Raw genomic sequence first — 18,717 nt, 5'->3', positions numbered from 1 at the left:
TGAAGAAACGGGTATTGTAAGGCATCTCACGGCTCCGTATTCTCCAAAACAAAATGGAGTAGTCGAGCGGAGAAACAGAACCGTTGTGGCAATAGCGCGTAGCCTCTTGAAGGAGAAGCAACTTCCAGCTGAGTGTTGGGGAGAAGCAATACGCCACTCGATGTATCTTTTGAATCGTTTGCCTACTCATGCTCTATCAGGGAAGACTCCGTATGAATGTTGGAAAGACAAGAAACCAGACATTGGTCATTTGAGAGTCTTTGGGTGTATAACGCACATGAAAGTGCCTAGTGCACATACAAAGAAACTCGATAACAGAAGCAAACTTGTGATTTATCTGGGAAGGGAACCGAACATGAAGGAAAATCATTTTTATGATCCCGAAAGTGGAAGAATACAAGTAAGCAGAGATGTGGCCTATGAGGAGTCAAAATTTTGGGATTGGAAAGAACAGGAAACATGAAATATATCACCATTGTCAAGTGAAGTTTTCACAGTCACTGGTGGGTTTTCGATGGAAGAACATGGGCAATCTGCAGAACATACCATGCTGATAACAGGAGAAGATGATACCGGGGAAACAGATTCAGAAAGCGAAAATGAAAGCTCACAATCTAGCCAGAGTTTAGTGTTGGCTAGTCCTCAAACACTATCTTCTGCCAGCAGTTCTCAAACAACTTCTTCTAGTAGCAGTGATGAACCATAAAAGTTCCATTTGCTTAGTGATATATACAATGAAACACAAGAAATCGAGTTAGAGGATGATTTGATATTGCTTACCATTGATGAACCGAGTACCTATTGTGAAGCAGCAGTTGAGAAAGAGTGGAAACATGCTATGTAGAGTGAAATAGAGGCTATTGAGCGGAACAAGACTTGGAAGTTGGTCGAGTTACCGGCTGGGCAGAGAGCTATTGGTTTAAAATGGGTTTACAAGTTGAAACGAAATGTAGAAGGAAGGATAGTCAAGTATAAGGCACAATTAGTTGCGAAGGGATATGTACAAAAGTATGGAATCGACTATGAGGAAGTTTTCGCTCAAGTATGGGTTATGCAAAACTGAGTAGGTGTCTAGAAGATCTGGGATTCGTCAAGTGTCCTTACGAACATGCGGTGTATACAAGGAGGGAAGGAAATGAAGCTCTTGTAGTCGGGGTTTATGTAGACGATTTATTGGTTACAGGGACGAGTATTGCAAATATAATCAAGTTTAAGTTGCAGATGGCAAAGCAATTTGAGATGAGTGATCTTGGAAAACTGTCTCATTATCTCGGTATCGAAGTTGAGCAGCATAATGATTATATTGAATTGAAGCAGAGGTCGTATGCAAAGAAGCTTCCCGAGAAAGCTGGGATGGCTGGCTGTAACCCGGTCAAATATCCCATGGAAATGAAGGTTCAACTACATAAAGATGAAAATGGTAAGGCTGTTGATTCCACAATGTTCAAAATCTTGGTAGGAGGGTTACGTTATTTGGTACACACGAGACCAGACATTGCATATTCTGTAGGAATTGTCAGCAGATTTATGTGGCGACCGACAACATTGCATCTAAATGCTGTTAAACGCATTTTGAGGTATATTCAAGGTACCGTTGATTATGGCTTGATTTTTTCGAAAGGCACTGGAGAGTACTTGTTGTCAGGTTTTTCAAATAGTGATTTTGGTGGAAATTATGAGGATAGAAAAAGCACTGAGGGCATGGCTTTTTACTTAAATGAGAGTCTAATTACGTAGATATCGCAGAAACAAAGATGTGTTGCATTATCATCCTGTGAAGCGGAGTTTACGGCAGCTATTACGGCGGCTTGTCAGGGAATCTGGCTGTGAAACTTGCTCGATCAGATAATGGACATTAAACTGGGACCTGTGATAATATATGTTGATAACAAATCTACAATTGACTTAGCGAAGAATCCGGTATTCCATGGGAGGAGCAAGCACATCGATATACGCTATCATTTTATATGTGAATGTGTTGATCATGGTGAAATTGTTCTTAAACATGTCAGCACAGAGAAGTAGAGGGCAGATGTTTTAACCAAGTTGATGTCAACAATAAATTTGAATGAATGCGTACCTTGCTGGGACTCAGGAACCTGCAGATTGGAGTTTAGATTACGGGGGAGCATGTTGGATTTAATCTAAACTATTGTCATTTGTTTTAGTTATTTATTTGATGTTTTATTTTATTTTGTTGAGTCAGACACGTTTGATCTAGGTTGAATTAGTCAGGTGTATGTTGCTGTGTTTTAGGTAGTGTTTAGAATAAATAGGAGTGCTGGAGAATTTGTAGGAGTTGGTTGCTGGTTTGTAGCTATTTCTCTGTAGTTGGCTTACTTAAGTATTTGTACGTTGTTTTATTAAGAAGGTGCAAGAAATAAAAGTTTTCTTTTCACTTGCAGTTTACTCTCTTTTCCCATTTCATACATTGATGGTATATCTTTAATTGTTAGTTTAAAAGGGTCTATCAGTTAGATTTTAACAGGTGCAAGTGGAGGTGAAATTATCATTCCATTAGATGTTATTGCATGGGGAGTATTTGGAATTATAGCAGGGCTTACGATGTGGGGATATAGAGTTATAGCAATAATTGGGAAAAAAGATAATAGAACTAACTCCAACTAGAGGATTTGCTGCTGAATTTGCAGCTGCTTCTTTGGTTTTGTTCGTATCAAATCTTGGCCTACCTATTTCTGCAACTCTTACAATGGTCGGTGTAGTCATGGGAGTAGGTTTTCTAGGGGACTTAACAGAGTACGAGCAGAAACAGTGAAAGAGATTGTGACTTCGGGCAGTGACATTTCCAGTTGGTACCACATTTCAGTTGTTTACACATGGATCTTGAATAAACTTTTATCATATGTTTTGTTACACTTGAGTGTACATTTAAAAAAAAATTAAATGTATCAATGCTTTTATAATTTAAATTGCCGACATTTATCATCATACATGATTGTTTGTATCAATTTATTTCCCCTTTGTTGAAAACATTAAAAGGATTTAATGCAGTATAATGCATCTTTTTGTTCGGAACTAAATGTTTTGCTCACATTACTAGAAAAATGCCCTTAGACATCGGTTATAAACCGATGTCTTTTTATTTTCAAATCGATGTCTTCGCATGTGTAGAGAAAGGTAGGGGTCTTTAACATCGATTTTTAGCCGATGTTAGATATTAACATAGACATCGGTTTTCTGAGCAAACTGATGTATAAATAGCCCTTTTTTTAGTAACATGTTACAACTAGATTGTGAAAAATGATATTTAGGAGGTTAAAAAGTACTATAAATATATAATAGGGAAGAACTTTTAATTGACAGACATCATATTCTTAAAATAAATGATATCTTGAATTTTATAGTACATCGGTCGGTCTGTGGAAGCGATGTTAAAGAGGACCTTAGACATCAGTTCTCTTCCAAGATACGATGTTATATGTTATATATCACATCGGTTTTTCTTGATATACCGATGTCAAAGTTCTTATTTAACATCATTTTTCAATGGAACCGTTGTGCATTATAGTGAAAGACATCGGTTTATTTCAATTATTTTAATATAAACTTTTACGTTTGACATCGATGTCACTTGCACAAGTCGATGTGTTTTAACATTTTAGACATCATTTTCATTCCTTAAATTCATGAGCTGAAAGTGGTATAAATCATATAAAAGAAGCATTTAAAATAAAAATTATCAAAAAAATGATATTGTCATTAATAATGCTAGTAATATAATTACTGTTAACAAAAACATTAACTGAAAGTGAACAACATGACATGTAGAACAACATGACATGTAGAACAACATTAACACAAACTTTGTTTTAGAAAACTATAATACCAGTTAGATCATTGTGTATTTCCATAGAACAACATTAACACTGGTTATTCGATTTACAACCACCATAAGAAAGCACAATAACTTCGAGACTAAAAAACGTTAACTAGGTTATTGGTTTCACTTCCATACTACTACACAAAACATTAAGTCAAACATACTAAGGATCCGCTTTATTAGAGATCAACCTCCTGCCCCTATTTGGCCAAAGTAGAAGAACTGTTTCACGGAATTCTTCGCTAACTTAGTTGCCTCTTCCTCTGCAGTTAAAAGAGAAAGAAGAGACCTTGAAATATCTTGGCAGATAGCGCCGAAATCACCCCAAATTTTCAAATCAAATTATATCGTATAAATTAAGAAATCAAGTACGTAAGAATCACAAACAACTAAAATCCAAATGGTTCTCCGACCAAAAAGGAGTAAAAAAGGTACATATATGCACAATGCATAGATTAGAACACTAGGAAAAAAAGATCTAGATAAGTTAAGAACCTTTAGCTTAAGATTTTATCTTCAGTGTCAACTTTACATCGCTGTCGAAGTACTCAGCAACTTTAGCAAAGTCTTCTTCAACAAATTCTCTTGAACTAAGAGCAGGAGTCCCTACAATGAATGAGTATGTTTAGGCAATTAGTTAATGAAGCTATTCACAATTTGGACTTGCTAGAGAAAATATCATCTACCCATTCAGATGCCACCGGGAACCATGGAAGACACATCTCCAAGAACGGTGTTTTTGTTGGCAGCAATATAAATAGCTTCCAACACCTTTTCAACCCTGAACCAGTCAATACCCTATAGAAAGAATAAATTTACATAAAATTTGTATCCTTTTCCATGATTATTTCAGTATAAGTTCACATCATATATAAGGAGCTGTGGATTTTCTGACTTGAAACCTAGGAACTCTTTTCATAATTTTAAAAAAAGATTAGTGACATAACAAATCTGTGAGATTAGAGAAGCTGGCAGGAAAGGATAATAAGTTATCAGAATATATAGATCATGAAGCATTTATTTCTCTAGACTAGTGGAAGAAAAAAGTAATCTTTCATTTACCTTGGGTTTCAGATTAACTAAAACTAAGTGATTTTCAGTTCCACCAGAAACAAGTTCATAGCCTCTCTTCACCAAAGTCTGCATAAGAGAATATTCATTACCATTTACTATACATGAATACATTTTCATAGATGCTAACTGAACCAGTAACATCGAAAAAAATTCTTGTTATAAAATCATAGATAAGGCAGTAACACAGAGATTTCATTAGTCAAACCTGTGCAAACTTGGAGCAATTTCCGAGGACTTGCTCTTGGTAGGCTTTGTATGCTCCAGTTGTCGCCTGCATTCGTTTACGAGTGAGGGATAAGAACTTAATATATATCAATCATGCTCACATAAGTTACCCAATTTAAATAAATAAAAAAGAGTATTTCCCCTGATTGAAATGATTCTACAAAAGCGTGTTATGGAAAATACTGATGGTATTATGACCTCCCAAATGCTAGAAACAATCATTCACTTGCAAAATCTTGTGTGCAAAAGTAAAACTCAGTTCTTTGAGTGCGTAATACTATGGTACAACAGCTATTACTAATATTTCCTATCAAATACAATATGTTCCTTCATATTTTCTAAAACCAATATGTTTCTTAAAAGACAATACGGATACAAGAATCCACATTCAGAGTGTGTCCTTTTAAAGTGATATTCTGGAAAAGCTTCAACTTGTTAGCTCTAACCTGTTTCAATGCAACTGCTAAGCCAGTGATCGTGTGGTTGTGTGAGCCACCTTGAAGTCCAGGGAAAACAACCATATTGATTTTTTCTTCAAAATCATACATCACCTTAAAAAATATTAGAGATGTTAGTTTGGTACGTAATATTAAAAGTGTCTTTTTCCTCTATGCAAATATACTTTCCTAGCTAATGAGACTACATTTATTTGAGTTGTTATATTACTTATTTTATTCCTCTGTACAAATATACTTTCCTCTGCATTCATTCCTGCTGCCACGGATTTGCACCCTTCTGAGTATATTGCACGAGTGAGGATTGTTGCACAGGTGGTACCTGTAGACATGTAAAAAAGAGCATTGTACCATTAGCTATACTTACTCAAGACCTAATAATAGTCATGATTTCAATCAAATACAATTCTCTCTCAAGGAGCAGTATCTGCTTTCAAAAAACCTAGTCAATTTATCTGAAATCATACCATCCCCAACAACATCATTTGTAGCATTTGCAACCTGCTTTACAAGGCTAGCACCAAAATTCTTCACTCTATCCTTGAACTCGATACTTTTTGCAACAGTGACACCATCTTTGGTCACTTTAGGAGACCCATAACTTTGTTCCAAGACGACATTGCGCCCATATCATAAATTTAGCAAGGAAACTAAAATAAATATTACTATAAACAAGCTCCAAATTATAATATAATTTTGAAAGATCTTTCACAGTACCACATACACAATCCTAAAGAAATATACATATCACATAGCTATTTAAAATTGTGGGAATCTTTACCAATGTACACACCTCCAGTTGTCGCAATATGAATTTACTCCTTTCCATCATTAACCATCATCCTTCTATTACATTATAAATCTATGCTCAAATCAAGTTAAAGTAAGAAAGAATATCACATATATACAAAATTAGGGAAAATGGAACCAAAAATGAGCTGGGGAAAAAAGACTTAACCATAATAGTGAACAAATAAACTTGTGCAGAACTCAAAAATACAACAATAGAGCATACAAATAACAGAACATTATATACCTTAGTTTTTTATATGGCATGTTTTCTGATTGCTTTTGCAGCTGATTGTCCTCATTGAGCTGTACGAGACTCTGAGTGTACCCATGTGAATCAAACTCATTTGGAATCCCCCAAATCTCGACATTCTTATCCATTTTCTTCTCAAGGTCATACAACAAAAGTTTTAAGCCATCCTATTATAATAAACAGGTCTAACAAAGCTTTCATATCCAAGTGTACCGCGTTTCTCCTCTGCGGTGAATGCTTTAGACCAAGAATTTTCATCTGCAGGATCAGTCCTCATCACCCACAAATTAATACGACCCTTAAACACACACACACACAGATATATATATATATTCCACTTCTAAACAAATCTCCAAACCTGTGAACCGAACCCGTTAAAAAAATCAAAACATAAAAATTGAAAATAAATTAGAAGCATACATATTTTTCACACAGTAATCGAACAGATCCAACACTTTTGAAGGTTGTTTACCAAGAATCGGTGCAATCACAAGCTCGATTTTAAATATTATAAGCTTAATTAGGGGTTTCTACACATTAGGGTTTTTTATGGTTTGAGATGGGTTTAGAAAATTCGGATTGATAAAAGATTCAGAGACTGACTTGAGTGAGGGATGAGAACTTAAAAAGAGAGAGAGTGGAGATGAAATTTGAGATAACAGAGGGAGAAAGAGAGTAGAGTTGAAGTAGAGAGAGAGTTGATAAAAGGTACTAAGAAGGAAAAGTAAATTTTTATTGTAATGGGGGGAATAAAAATTTTGTTAAGGGGGGAATTTTTTGGTGTATTAACGGGGGAAAGGAAGAAGCGGGTTTTTTATTATTATTTTTTAAACGATTATAGACATCGGCTAGTTAAGATAGTGATGTCTTACAACCCATTTAACATCGGTTTTGAAGTGACCGATGTTAAAACTGTTTTTAACATCAGTGACATTTCTAACCGATGTTAAAGGGGTGATGTCGTAGGCACTATTTCTAGTAGTGTCAGAGAAAATAGGAATATCCATATCCTTCTAATAGTAAGTTTAGGATCTGATATAATATATAACTCCTCACAATAAAAAGAACCGGACAAACACAATATTTTAAAACTTGGTTTAACAACTTCATCTGCAACCGAAGATCCACGCAAGTCTTAAGGAAGTCACTAGTTGTCCCAACTGGGAAATCCAAATGTAGTTAACTATACAACTGGCTTCCGAGAAGCAATCTTCTTAAATATGAACAAGAAACTTATACAAACATATAAAATTTAGATATCTTGTTTAAATAGAAAAATCCCAAATGAAACCAATAATCCAAGCAAGAAATAATATTACAATTAATAACAACACATCACGAATATCCAACTCCTATTCATAATTATTAAAAACCTTAAACAATCTAGAAAAATTCATATTTACCACTTATGAACAGAACTAATAATTGAAAAATTTTAACACACCATAGGATAAGAAAGTGTACCTTATTTAGGACATGCGATGCATTAAAAATAGATTCACCCATTGATTGTCTTGACAAGGCAGTTAACTATCTCAAACCTTCAAGACTGTAACACATAAGATGCACATCACTCTCCGAGACAAGCAGATCAAGATGAAGACAAAAAGAAAACTTAAAAAATGGCAAATTTTAGACAACCACGAAGGCAAATTGAATTTTCTTTACAAAGTTTCTTAATTTTAGAGAGAAGACAGAAAGTTAATACCTTAATAGAATAAACCTACTCTGAAACTCAATAAACTCTCAGATCTGTTTAGAGAAATAATAAAATTTATAAAAAATATAAAGAAATATTAACCCAATCTTGGTAATTAAAGATTGGTTCAACTGATTATAGAAATCAAACCAAGAAATTGAAGATGTGTTGAACTAATTTCACTTCATTTTTACTTAATTGAAATTAGGGTTTATAAATTCTTAGAATGAGGGTTGTATTGAAAAGGTTGGGAGAGACGATGAGGGAGAGGGATGGTGACGGAGTAGTGAGAGAGAGTGGTTTCATGAGAGAGAGGGTGGAGAGTGAGAGAGAGAGTGGAGGGTAGTCGAGGGTGAAAGGGGGGAAGAATCGGGACAAAGAGGGAAAATTAGAAATTTCGTGCAGGGTGAACTGAATATTGTACCAAAATAAGGCGAATTAGTATCTATGTAATAAGCCGTTCTTTTTAATTTTTTTTAATAAATAGACATAAGACAACGGTTAGTCAGTAAACTGATGTACCCATTTTTTATTTATTTTTGAATAAAGATTAGACAACGGTTATATTCCAAACTGATGTCTAAAACCGCTTTAATATCGTTTAAAACAAGACCGATGTTAAAAATAATTTTAACATCTGTGGCTTTTTGAATCGTTGTTAAAAGGGTGATGTCTTTTGCCCTGTTTCTTGTAGTGCAGTCCTACTGAAAAAGAAACTGATCAAGTTCAATCTACAACTATAAATCAACCAACCGTTTCTACTGAGGAACCTGTTGAATTTAAGGTTCATCGAGGAATCAACTTTCATGATGAGTCTAATTTACCCAAGGATGAACCCATAGACTGGGACAATTTACATTTACTTGAACTCAATCTACCACTACCCACCAAAAAGAGAAATCCAAGGAAGAGAAGTGTAGGAGTCAAGTCAAATCCACCTGAACTCAAAGTGGTTTCTAAGCCTAAGGCCAAACTCAATAAGGATGATCAACTATTCATCTGTGACATCAAAGAATTCTCAGATATAAATCTTTTCTTGGATGAGCTAGATGAAGTAAGGGGAATTGATGTTAACAACAAGTTGCCGGAAAGATTGGTGTTTAAATACAAGGGAGGCAAGGAGATCACTTGGCCCTTTACACAGAATTCTCAATGAAAGCCACGATGTTCTTGTGAATGTGTTCTCTTTAATAAAAAAAAAAATATTTTGGCTTCACCAAAGCTGCCAAATCTGAAGTACTTAGTAAGATCATCCAAATAAGACAAAGCTGAAGAAATCCAAATGCACTGCCTAGAGTTTTAACTATTCCATATAATGTTGATACAGTGTGATTGAGAACTTATTGGATGATGGAGTTCGGAGATGAAAAAGGTGTCAGAAGATTTTTCAGACTTGAAGACCAGCTACAAATATCAAGCAATGATACAATCAATAAAATGCAGGAGATGCTGGATCTCAATGATGGAAATGAAGTTGAATTCTTTAGACAACTCCATCACCAAATTAAGGAGAATGACAAAAGGCTGAGAAAGAGGACTAGGGATTCAAGGAGAAAGAAATAATCAGCTCAGACTAGAGGAGCATCTTGAAATGACATGTAACTACACTCAACTTCCTTTGTTTAAACTTTAATTGGAGCATTTTACAATTTATCTACTGCTTACAGTATTAATTTTTATTAGGGTATTTTGTTATCATCAAGTTAACCTGAATTTATGCCTATAATTCTATTAGACATAAATTGGGAGAGATTGTTAGGAATATGTTTTGTGCTTGATGATAACTTGAAAAAATACTCTAAGTAGATAAGTTAAATGATTTTTGTAACTATCAAGTGATGGAGTACCTTATGTTTAAATAAGTCTGTAGCACATTCCTGTATACTGTCATATCTTAGAGGTTTAAAAATTATTAGACATTCCAAGTCATGTTGACTACTAAAAAGATATGCAAAATAGGTTGTCTAATTGTAAATAGATGATGCCTTGTAATTCTGCATAAGTGAAAGAGTATCAACTGCTAAGAAAACACTATCAACAGATAAACTGCAAATCACTCAACGGATGACTCAAGGCACTTTCAACGGATGATCCATAAGAGACTCAACGGATAATCCAAGCTGAGCATCAACGGATAACAGATTCAAATAACATTTGAAAGCGACTAGACAGTCACATGGGTTTATTGTATATAAGAGGAATGTGGCAGCCTGTAATCAGGTTTATGAAGATCAAGAAACATTTCCATTTCCATGCAAAACTGCGACGTTCAAAGATGTTGTATCTATCTGGATTGCATATGATAGAGAAATGAAGGAACATGTGATTAGACCTAGATAATAGATTTATGTTTTTTATTATTACACATTTAACTTGGTGATATATAAACTAAGTGTAGCAAAAAGTTAATGATCGATTGACATAGTCAATACAAGCAAGAACAAGAGAGCAATTGTAAGCTGTATCATTTAGCACTCTCAAGTTCAGGTTTTAAGAACTCTTATAAGCAGCTGGGTGCTTTTACAACATAAAGATCTTCTACATTTATGTATATCTCTGGTGGAGATATCAATCCTCCAGAAAGTTTTTGAACAACTTTGTTTATTTACTTTGTGTTTTGAATATTTGAATACTTCTTAACTACACCTAGCTTATTCAAACATTGTTATATATATATTCGTAAAGAGATTTTTAATTTTCCAAAAAAAACTAGAATTCCATTTAACCCCCTTCTGTAATTTTGTTGTTAGATTGTTAGGGAATAACAAAATGTTTGTGGGAATCTACCGGGGTCCTAATGTCATTTTGTTGACTCTGCACTAGAGTAGTGAGAGCTGTGACCTGTGCTATAACTGAAACATTAGAGGCTTGAAGAGTGGAGACTTGTTGTTGTGGAGACTGAATTTGGAGATTTGTTGAGGTGGAAGGTGGTTGTTGTGAGCTTGATGAGAGAGGAGCACCAAAAGTGGCTTGAATAGATTCCTTGATTTCCTCCATCAATAATGGCGAGGGTTCATATCTGGCTCAGTGGAGTTGGTCCAATTTGACTCTTATGTCATTGTTACTTGTGATTTGATTTTGGACAACCTCATAAAGAGCCAAAAATGATTGCTTTAAATATTTGATGCTTTGCTCCATATCGGTCACATCAAACCTGACCATTTGATCAGCAAATTTGTTGGATTTATTTTTGATCTCTACCTGAGATGGCACAAGTTGATCTAGTTTATCTTTCACCAATCTCCTTATCCTGTCTTGATGACTTTCCAGTGTCTGTTGTAGTGCTTTTCTGATGAGGTGAAAAGCTTTGAGCTGTGCCTTATAGACTTCTGTAACAATATCATATACTTCCGGTGGACTGAGAGTCTTAGCATTGATTCCTAGGATAGTAACATATTCTTCTCTAAATCTGGCCAAGACCTCATTCATACTCAAACTGAAATCCCTATCCAGCCAAGCATCCACATTCCCATCCTGCTCAGCTTCACTAACAATCTTGTGATGCTATTCTTTAATATTTTATTTATATGACAGCAAGATAGCCTGATAATCATGATTGAACATGTCAATTATGAGTAGTTCTTGGTCCTCAAGGAGATCATTCATCGTAATTGGTTGAGTTTGAGCATCCGGTAGCCATTGTGAGATGAGGTGAGAAGGTTGTTGAGTGGGATTAGAGGTAGATGGAATATCTATTTGGTTTGAGGTGGAGGGTTATGAGGTTGTAGGTAACCATGTGATTGGAATCACAGTTGAACTCACAGTAGAAATTGTGGTTATGACAGTGTGTTGTTCACCAATAGTGGGAACCTCCATTTGAATTGGAGGAGATTTGACCAGGCTACTGTCATATACCATGGCCTTAAACCCTTGTTCTTCTTGTAAAGAACTGGAACTTGAATGTGCTAGACTTGTCTCCCCAATGGTTGGATCATTGACAATTGGACTCCTAGCTTCAATTGATAAAGCAATTTCAGCCAGGGTTTTGAGGGGAGTTGTTCATACAAGAAGAACCTCTAATTTAATTGGAGAGGATTTAGATAGATCCCCCCTCAGGAGTACTACCCTCAAACCTTTCAATCCGTGAAGATCGATTTGCACATGAAGGTGAATTTGGTACTACCGCAGGGTCTTCAGTAAAAATAGATAAAACCCCTGTGTTTTTTATGGTGTCATCAAGGTCTACCCCAGCTTGTAGCCTCTCACCAGCTAAATATGGTTCTTGGGTGGTGAGCATAGTCTCCTGAACTGTGTCACTTGATGTTGACAATACTTGAGAAGTGGATTCAAGTGTTTCATTTTGGGTATAAGAAATTTGAGAGATAAGATTAGTGATTTGAGAATTGATTGTTGGCAGCTCCTCTTGAATATATTAGGGAGCTTCAATAGATGTGCTCTCAGTGTGTGTGTCAATCAAACTTCTTCTTTCACCATATTGAGATTGCTCAAGTTAGGGTGCATACTTTTTACATGATGCACTAGGGAGAGTTCTTTATTCACTAGAGACACACTATTGAGAGGATGCCTCTAGAGTCTATTAAGATCCCTCTTTTACAACTGCATCCTCTTATGAGGATACAAAGGTAGCTAATTGAGTGGTCAACTTAGTTTCCTTTACCTTCTTTGGCTTTTTGACCAGGGTAGACTCTGGTTGTGTTTGGTCTTCACCACTCTCATTTAAAACAATTAAGGGTGACTGCTTTCTCTTCTTTTTACTCAGTCCACCCTGTTGAGAGGATGAAATGGTTGGTTTCCTAGCTTTTAATGGTATAGAAGGAAGGGTCTGAGTTTGGGAAGGTCCCTATTGGTGTTCCTATATTTGTTCTTCCATAAGCACATGGCCATAATTGTGCGAGATGTTACATTAGACCTCATGTCAGGCATAGGGTAACGGTACGTCCTGAATCTCTCCAAAATAAATGGAGTGATTCTAAGACTTACAGGTACTTTATTCTTTGTAATAAGTGAGCCAAAGAGTATTTTGGACACCTATTTATAATTGCCTATGTTTGTTATATCAATGTCTTGAACTTTATGATTTAAAGTAGACATTATAAACCTAAGCAAAAAAAATTCCTTACCTATTATGGCCAAAGGAATTGTGAGCCTTGTGTTGAGTTCCTCTAAAATCAAGAGCCCCACATTGATGTGTCTATTGTGAGCCATGGACAACCCCAGCTTCTGAACCACACTTGAGATGTTGTCAAACCCTGTCTTCATGTAGGTGAAAGCTCTCATTATGGAATCAAACAGGAATGACCATTACCTCCTCAAATTGATGAACCCAGCAAGGTTGATCATTTTACTTTAATCGATGAAGTCCATGAATTCAGTTAGAACCCATTGAGTAGGAACCTCCACCATGCTATCAGTAGGGATTCCGAGAGCCTAGTTGATATCATCCTCATTAAATTCAACTTGTTGGCCTTGGATGCAATTTACCACCAAGGATGCAACTTGATTCTCATGCACAACTGTCCTAACAATAGATGAATTCCAAAAATCAATGAGAACATCCATGTCCATAATAGGATTTGTAGTTAGAGCACATGCAAAGTATTCCTCAAATAAAAGCTTGACAAAGCTCTTGAAACTGTCAGAAGCTTGGTTAGCATCTGTGAAACCTAGGTATTTGGTTTCATCCTTAGGGATAACAGCTCTAACAGTGTTTGATTCCATTATAAGTGTTTGATTTTAGTAGGTAAGAGATTTGAAAGAGAAAGAGTTCGAAATAAGAGAGAATGGTTAAAATTTGTAAAAGCTAGGTCACTTGAGATCTCGAAAGCGTAAAGAGGGGTTATGTCGAGATGTCTGGGTATTTACAGAAAAAGGAAAACGAATTATCGAGAAATAGAAATAAACGTTTGGGCTTTGCTTTTCGAGAAGTCACGTGAGAGAATATATACATATCGATATGTCACTATCCTAACTCTTATCGGGAACTAGAAAGAGACTTATCGAGATGTCAAATAAATACCCAGTTTCTCCTGAATGGACTGAATATTCCAAATTTTTTATTTGAATAAATCTAAATGAAATTAGAATAATTTTATATCAAAATTATTTTACTATAATAATATATTGAATTAAATTATTCCAGTTCTAAGTTACCGAGAAGTCTAAGAATGGATACTTATAGAGAACTCTATGAATTAACATATGTCGAGGTCTCTACAATACTTATCGAGAAGTCATAATTAAGCTTGTCGAGAAGTCCTTCGAGAAGTCTGAAAAAGACTTATCGAGAACTCTATCGAGAAGTGTAAAAATGACTTGTCGAGAAGTCAATTAGACTTATCGAGAACTCAGTTCTCTATATACTTTTGTACTTTTTAATTCTGTCTTATATTCACTTCACATATTAAAAATATGAATTAACATTTAGATAGTTTTCTTAGAATTTAAAAAATTATAAGCTAAATTTTGAATTTTGAAAAATAAATATACAGAGATTTCTGAAATATTTATAACTCATATTCCAATTAATTTCCAATTATATCAAATAAATTTTGATTCACTAGAAATTAATCTGTTGTAATACATTAGCCGAGTTCTTGCCTTTAGGATGAAGAATTTAACATTCCAATTTCACCAACAAGGCTAGTGAAAGTTGCTTTATCCAAAGGTTTAGTGAAAATATCAGCTAATTGTTTTTCCGTTGGAATAAAAATGATCACAATAGTACCATTTGCAACACATTCTCTAATAAAATGGTACCTTACATCAATGTGCTTTGTTCTAGAATGATTAACTGGATTAGAAACAATAGATATAGCACCAATATTGTCACACATAATTGGAATTTTATGTAACAATATGCCAAAGTCCATTAGTTGATTTCTAATCCATGAGACTTGACGACAACAACTTCCAACAGCTATGTATTTAGCCGCAGCTATAGAAGTTGACATCGATCATTATTTCTTACTATACCAAGATACAAGTCTTTGTCCAAGAAATTGACAGCTTCCACTAGTGCTCTTTCTATCAACACTGCATCCAGCAAAATCGGCACCAGTGTATCCAACATCTTCAAATCTAGTTCCCTTAGGATACTATAATCCCAAGTTGGGTGTTCCCTTTAGTATCTGAAAATTCTCTTCACAACCATCAAATGTGATTCCTTTGGATTGGCTTGAAATCTTGCACACATGCTTGTTGCAAATATAATGTATGGTTTACTAGCAGTCAAATATAACAAAGATCCAATCATTCCTCTATAACCTGAAATGTATACACTTTTTCCTTTTTATCTTCATCCAACTTTATAGTTGTAGACATACTTGGTTTGGACGATGAAGATTCCATCACTTCTTTGACTAACTTGAAGTCCAAGAAAGTAACTTAATTCTCCCATCATGCTCATTTCATATTCGCTCTGCACAAGTCTTGAGAATCTTTGACATAATTTTTCATTAGTAAAACCAAATATGATATCATCCACATAGATTTGAACTAAGATCATATGACCACCATGCTTCTTGTAGAATAGAGTCTTGTAAATTGTTCCTCTTGTGAATCCATGTTTTAGCAGAAATTCTGACAATGTGTCTTACCAAGCTCTAGGTGCTTGCTTTAGTCCATAGAGAGCCTTTAGAATTTGGTAAACAAAATCTGGAAATTCTGGATCTTCAATGCTAGGTGGTTGTTGCACATAAACCTTTTCTTCCAACTCACCATCGAGGAATGCATTTATTACATCCATTTGATACACTTTAATATTTGAGTGTGCAACAAATGCAAGAAAGATCCTTATTGCTTCAAGTCTTGCAACTGGAACAAAAGTTTTGTCATAATCAATTCCTTCTTCTTGTGAGTAGCCTTTTATAACCAACCTTGCTTTGTTTCTTTTTATAATTCTATTTTCATCCATTTTGTTCTTGTACACCCACTTTGTTTCAATTATACTTCTGTTCTTTGGTGCAGGAACCAACTTCTAAACTTTGTTTCTTTCAAATTGATTTAGCTCTTCTTGCGTAAAAGATATCCCGTCAGGATCAAGTAGAGTTGACATAAAGCATGCATGTAGACATTTATTAGCAGTTGCACTTCTAGTCCTCACACCAGCATTTGGGTCACCAATAATTGCATCTCTTGTGTGACTCCTATCCCATTTTCTGGTATAATTTTGTTGACTTAATTTTTTTGTATTTTCTTCACCATTGGCATGACTTGCAGAACTTTCTCCTCTTTCCTCCATGAATTAGTTATATCAATTTCAGATATATGAGGTGAGATTCCATTCACATGATTCACTTGCTCAGTTGACTCTTCATTCACTCTGTTGCTTATGTTGATTTCAGCTTCATTTTCAGAATCACTATCAATCTGGAGATTTTTAAACTTAAGGGCTTCAGCTTCATTTTCAAGGCATTCCAAGCCTGGACACTTGTCATCATCAAAAGTAACATTTGTGCTTTCCATAATTTTCTTTTGTTCAAGCACATAAACTTTGTAGGCAGTTCTTTCCAATAAATATCCCAGAAAAATTGCTTAAAAAACTTTGGATTCAAATTTTCCCACATATTCAGAGTTTTTTTAGAACATAACACTTGCTTCCAAACACATGCAGATGCTTCACAGTAAGCTTCCTTTTTGATAAGATTGAGTAGGGTGATTTGCTAAGATTTTTGTTGATGAGATATGTATTTTGATCTTCAGTCTGCTTCCCAACTTTATTAATATGTTCAATAATGATTTGTGGATTTTCATTATTTGAATGCATAAACTCTACGCATGTGTATCTTAAGTAGTCATCCACCATCACAAGTGCATATTTTTTTCTTGAAATTGATAGAACATTAACTGGTCCAACAAGGTTCATATGAATAAGTTACAAATGTGCACTTATGGAATTCACAGCTTTGCTTTTGTGACTAGACCTTTTCACTTTGCCTTTTTAGCAAGCCTCACAAACTTCATCATGAGCAAACTCCATATTTGACATGTCTCTCACTAACTCCTTTTTAACTAGGATATTGATTGCTATGTAATTAAGGTGGGAAAGCTTCTTGTTCCACATCTTGCGTTGCTCAATAGATGTCGTGGTTTAGAAGTAACAGATTCCATCCTTATTTGCTGAGTATAAATCTGTAATAAAAAGCTTCCCTTTTTTGCTCCTTTCAAAGCAACTTCACCAGTCTTTTTGCTGATAATTAGGTATTCTCCTTTGTCAAATGAAACCTTGAATCCTCTATCTGTGAATTGACTAACACTCAAGAGATTTACCTCAAGACCAACTACCAGTGCTACATCTTCAATGACAACAATTCCAAAAACTAACTTGCCATATCCCATTATGAATCATTTGCTGTTGTCTTCAAAAGTCACTAATGGGCCATCCATCTCCTCAAATTGTGATCACAGGTCTTTATCACATGTCATATGCCTGAAGCAACCACTATCTATGATGCATATGACGTTCTTCACCTTGCCCTGCACACAATGAAGATTAAGTGTATTTAGCTACCCAAACAGTGTTCAGTACTTTCTTCATTTTAATAGAAGTTGCAGAAGTAAAATTTGATGATTCAGAAAGAACACTGTTCAATGACTGATTTGCATTTTCCTTTTTGAGCAGTAGATCCAATTTTAACTTCTTTGACTTTTACTCTCAATTTATGACAACTTGTCATAACTTTCATATTGCAAGGAATGCAATCAAATTTATCACAAAAGGAATATTGATCTTCCGCCTTTGCTTCATTGTATTTGCATGCTCCCACTTTTGGCTCACTAGTAGCCTTTTTATAAAGGTGAATTAGATGACATGTAGAGCCACACTTCTGACACTTATTTTCTAGGAGCATCTACAATAAATGAGAAGTTATTTCTCTTGTTTACTCAAATATTGCCATTCACGATCTTTTTTTCCTGTATTCTCAATCTTAATTTCTTTGATTGGTGTCTTAGAAACTTGGTTGACCATGGGCTTCTTCTTAATTTCAACAGGAGGAATGGTTTCTTTATTTTTCTTTTCAATATCTTCATCTGCAAGTTCTTGCTTGATGACCAAATTTTCTTCAGTGAAATTGACTTCACATGCCTTGAATAAAGGTGCATCAACTTTTCTCAGTATAACTGTGACATCTTAATTTTCAATTGCTTTACCTTTGTCATCTTCATTTTTCTTATTGCTGTTTAGGGCATCATAGTCCAAACCAATAGCTATGTTAACACAAGGTTTATATTTCTCATGGTACTGTCTAATCAACTGAGATGCATTTCTAAAAGAATTCAGTTTCACCTTATTCTTCTCCAACTTTTTCCACAATACAACTTCTATTTCAATTGCATAGTTGAGCTTGTTCTTCAAATTTTCATTTTCTTGTTTGACAATTTCAAGCTCAATAAGTTGCAGTTCCAAATCTTGCTTCTCAAT

The 18,717-nt window shown here is 35.0% G+C and overlaps 1 pseudogene; it reads right to left on the bottom strand.

Annotated features, from left to right (window-relative positions):
• Positions 1-4,328: 4,328 nt before the first annotated feature.
• LOC141705928 (serine hydroxymethyltransferase 1, mitochondrial-like) lies at positions 4,329-6,216 on the bottom strand (annotated as a pseudogene).
• Positions 6,217-18,717: the final 12,501 nt, after the last annotated feature.

The sequence above is a fragment of the Apium graveolens genome, chromosome 2 (genome assembly GCF_009905375.1).
Source record: "Apium graveolens cultivar Ventura chromosome 2, ASM990537v1, whole genome shotgun sequence".
Lineage (NCBI taxonomy): Eukaryota > Viridiplantae > Streptophyta > Magnoliopsida > Apiales > Apiaceae > Apium > Apium graveolens.
The sequence above is the reverse complement of the archived record's forward strand: the minus strand, read 5'-3'. Positions and strand labels throughout refer to the sequence as shown.